The following is a 5027-nucleotide window of genomic DNA, read 5'->3' as shown; positions in this document are numbered from 1 at the left end:
CCATGTTCTTTATTTAAAGAAACCCTTTCCTCCTTTCCTCTCTCCTCTCATCCTCTCTCCTCTCCTCCACTGACCAGCTCACAAAAAGAAGTTTGATGTTGTTTGTCATGTTTGAAACCATAACTCCTAGAATAATGTGACTGCTTAAGTTCCTGACTTTTAGATTGTTGTTCCAGCATGGCGGCCTCTTCATAGCAGCAGCTCCTCCTCCTCCTCCTCGGAATCTTTTGCAGCAAATAAAGCGATCAGTGGTGAAAGAGCATTTCATTTTGGTAGGCCCTATAAAAGCGACACAACTTTTCCTGAAAGGCATCTACACCGTGTTCTTACCTTCCACAATAAAAGCCCCAGATCCATTCCCCGTGTTATTACATTCCACAATAAAAGCCCCAGTCACACACTACCTGTGTTTTTACTTTCCTACAATAAAAGCCCCAGACACACCCGTTTTCTTACCTTCCACAATAAAAGCCCCACATTCATTCCCTGTGTTATTTTATTCCACAATAAAAGCCCCACACACTCCCGTTTTCTTACCTTCCACAATAAAAGCCCCAAATCCATTCCCCGTGGTATTACCTTCCACAAAAAAGCCCCAGACACACACTTCCGTTTTCTTACCTTCCACAATAAAAGCCCCAGATCTATTCCCCGTGTTATTACCTTCCACAATAAAAGCCCCAGACCACTCACACACACACACCGTGTAACTGCTCACCAGAACTAGTAAAGTCAGTAACATGGTTGACAGTCGTTTGATCCCAGACCAGCTGGAGGGGCCCCTCTTCTCTGTGGCCCCTGTATGAATGTGAGACCTCCTTATTGATCACAACTGTTCTAACGTCCTGTATTAAAACTATATTTACAACGCGTGTTGAATACTGTCACCTGAACCAATTCTTCCACATGGTTTTATTCTTCCAGAAGCTTCTTGTTCCTCGTGTAAAGAATCAGGAGTCCAGTCTGCAGAATGATCACCTCCTTTAAGAAAAACATGCACAGCAGTGTTGGCCGAATGTACAAATATATTTATATATATATATATATATTTATATATAAATAAATATATATCTTTTTTAATATTTTTATATATATATAATTATATATATATATATGACTGTGGCGCTAGAGCTGTGGTTCTGGTTTGTGTGGAGCAGACCCAGTCCAGGATCCAGATTGATAGAAGCATTCACCTCATTATTGTCTCCGTCCTCAACGTATTGTACTACTTACTAGTAATACTAGTATTACTAGAAAGTCTACCATGTGAGACCTCTGACTCCACTGATACTTCATTGTGTTCCTCTTTGCTGACGTCTTGTTGTTGTTGTTGTTCTTCTTGAGCTGCTCTGTTGACTTACGTAAAAGAAGATGTAGAAACAAATCCTATAAAAACTTCTAATGCTTTAAATACTCAGAATCATTCATCCAGTAATGATGTGTAATCTCATTCAGCTCAGATGTCAACAACTAAGCCGTCAACATTTAATCGGGTCACAAACTTTCTTGCAGAACTTTATCTTTTTGGGCCATAAATGCTCCTGAATACACGTCTTACTGCGTGTTTCGTCATCTCAGAGGAGGAGGAGGTGGAGGAGGAGAGGAGGAGGAGAGGAGGAGGAGAAGAAGGAGGATGTTGGAGACAAAACTAATCAGAGAACTTTAATAACCACCAATAGTTCTACGTGATTCCAGATGTTACATTTAAAAATAGTTTCTGTATTCAGGCAGAAACATAACGAATAACAATGAACCCACTCACACACACACACACACACACAGTGCCCGCCCCCCCCCCCCTCTCTCTGTGCAGCTCATCATTAACATGGTTCTGTGTAAACGCTGATCCATAATTCATGCTGCCTGCTGGTCTCCAGAGAGCCCCCCAACGTTTACCCCCCCCCCTCCCCTTTTGTTTCAGACGGGGGGGGGTCTCTCAGGGGGCTTATGATGGATGCAGCGTGGTCTACCAGCGCGTTGGCTTTGTGCAGCTTGTGGGGCGCCTCAGACCGGGTCCCCCACGGACTGCAGAGACTCTTCTGGACCTGGTCCTGAACCTGGACCTCCTGAAGTCTGAAGGAGGATTCAGTTTATTCTGCTTTTCTATTCCCGTCTCTTATTTCTTCATGAAGTTGTTCTGTTGCCTCTCCGGGGAGAGGAAGTCTTTTATTCATTTATCTGACATCTCTGAACACTCCTGTGACGTCATCACAGAGCTTCTCCTTATTACCGCTTAGAGAGCTGGTTCACTGCATGGGGTCCAGGTACAAAGAGTCCAGGGGGTCCAGAGGGTCCAGGGGGTCCAGGTACAGATGGTCGGTCCAGGTACAGGGGGTCCAGAGGGTCAAGGGGGTCCGGGGGGTCCAGGTCCAGGGGTTTCATGGGGTCCAGGTCCAGAGGGTCCAGGTACAGGGGGTCCAGGTACAAAGGGTCCAGGGGGTCCAGAGGGTCCAGGGGGTCCAGGTACAAAGGGTCCAGGGGGTCCAGAGGGTCCAGGAGGTCCGGGGGGTTCAGGTCCAGGGGTTTCATGGGGTCCAGGTCCAGAGGGTCCAGGTACAGGGGGTCCAGGTACAAAGGGTCCAGGGGGTCCAGAGGGTCCAGGGGGTCCAGGTACAGATGGTCGGTCCAGGTACAGGGGGTCCAGAGGGTCAAGGGGGTCCGGGTCCAGGAGATCCAGGGGTCCAAGGTACAGGGGGTCCAAGTACAGAGGGTGCAGGGGGTTCAGGTACAGGGGGTCCAGGTCCAGAGGGTGCAGGGGGTATTTGAAGTCTGTCAGTCTCTCCAGGGCAGCTTCTCTTTTCTTAATCCCGCCTGGAGGTGCTTCGGGGGACCGCCTCCTCTCTGACGGAGGCCGGTCCTGATGGACCCTCAGGTCTACGATGAACCGTGTGGACCACAAACTGCTGCTGGGGGGACACGAGACTCTTCATCTCTGGTCACATGGAGGTGTTGAGCCACAGCTCCTGATCTGTGACCTGCAGCTCCTGCACCGTCAGGATGTAGTACCTCTTCCTGACACCAGGGGGCGACACGCTGAGCCCAGACTCACACACTTGTCCTCCAGGACCAAGACCTCCAGGACCAAGTCCTCCAGGACCAAGACCTCCAGGACCAAGACCTCCAGGACCAAGACCTCCAGGACCAAGACCTCCAGGACCAAGTCCTCCAGGACCAAGTCCTCCAGGACCAAGACCTCCAGGACCAAGACCTCCAGGACCAAGACCTCCACCTTCCTCTGGCCTCTGTGAACCTTTTAAAGTGGATAACATGTCATTAGTACAAAGGCCGACGTCTTCTTCATGTTGGGATGTTACTGATACAGAATAAACTAATAATCTATGATAGAAAATGACACGCTTTTCTAGTTTACTCCTGGTAGTTTACTAGTTTACTCATAGTAGTTTACTCCTAGGTTACTTCTGGTAGTTTACACAACCCACTCCTGGTAGTTTACTAATTTACTTCTAGGTTAGGCCTACTTCTGGTAGTTTACTCCTCGTAGTTTACTCTTGGTAGTTTACTAGTTTACTCCTAGGTTACTCCTGGTTTCCTCACCAGCAGGAGGAATTAACTCCTGATGGCCTTTGTGTCTTCTCCTTCTCTCCATTCCCCTTTGCACAGTTTACGTGTTCCCATAGTAACAGGGAGGAGCTCTCCTACATGGACTTGGTGTCACAGCCTGTCACACACAGGAGGAGGAGGAGGAGGAGGAGGAGGAGGAGGAGGAGGAGGAGGAGGAGGAGGGGGAGGAGGAGGAGGAGGGGGCGTCAAACCACACTGGCTCTGACATGACTATGGAGACCCTGATTCACAGATCATAGCTGCTCCAGCTTGTCTACGTCACGCTGTGTTTCTGAACAGCTGTTTTCTTGCAGATGTGCATGTTGATGCTGAATATTTAGGTTTCAATGCACAGCTTTAAAATAAATGAATGTGAATGAATTTGTTTGAAAACACTAAATACATGTAAGTAGACACATTTCAAGTACGTGTACGTCCAGTTGTAGTAATATAACCTTGTGTGTAATCAACAGTGTTGGGGAATAACGTAGGCGTTGGCTCGGTGTGTTTTTACCCACAATGCATTGAGTTCAACCCGCCGACATGAATAAATGAAACATGCTTTACATCCATTACGCTGACAGCTGAAACACTAACAGGCTGAGGAGGTGCGTTCAGGAGCTGAAGTCCCTGCTCGTCTTCGAAAGGGCGGAAACTGCTGGGAAGAAAGACAGAGAGCTGCGTCAAGTTACACGAACACACGGCGAGCAGGACCGGAAACCAGCCATCAGGCCTTCAAAGTAAGAGCATGCCACGGCATAAAGCACGTAACAGAAGAATATTCTGATATTTATTCATCTGCTATAAGTCACACGTCACAATATTCCGTTAAATCAGTTAAATAAGGGAATATTAAACACATTTCACTGTTGAGGCTGTTAGTCTTCAACATTGTACTGTATTATCTAGACGTGTTAGTTTGTGCTTGGACCAATTTTATTTACCTTATACATGCTTCCTTTGGGCAATATTATCAGGAAACACTCCATAAACTTTCATTGTTATGCAGATGACACTCAACTATATTTATCGATAAAACCAGAGGAGAGCAACCAACTCTGTAAAATTCAAGCATGTCTTAAAGACATAAAAACATGGATGACCTGCAACTTCTTGATGTTAAACTCAGACAAAACCGAAGTAATTTTAATCGGCCCTGAGCACCTCAGAGATCAATTATCTGGTGATGTGGATTCTGTAGACGGCATTGCCCTGGCATCCAACACCACTGTAAAGAATCTTGGCGTTATCTTTGATCGACTTGTCCTTTAACTCCCACGTAAAGCAAATCTCAAGGACTGCATTCTTTCATCTACGTAATATTTCAAAAATCAGGCACATCTTGTCTCAAAAGATGCAGAAAATTGGTTCACGTTCGTCATACTTCGAGACTGGATTACTGCAACTCCTTATTAGCAGGCTGCTCTAATAAATCTCTTAGGTCCTCCAGTTGATCCAGAATGCTG

Source organism: Pseudoliparis swirei, chromosome 12 (genome assembly GCF_029220125.1).
Source record: "Pseudoliparis swirei isolate HS2019 ecotype Mariana Trench chromosome 12, NWPU_hadal_v1, whole genome shotgun sequence".
NCBI lineage: Eukaryota > Metazoa > Chordata > Actinopteri > Perciformes > Liparidae > Pseudoliparis > Pseudoliparis swirei.
Note: the sequence above shows the minus strand (reverse complement) of the source record.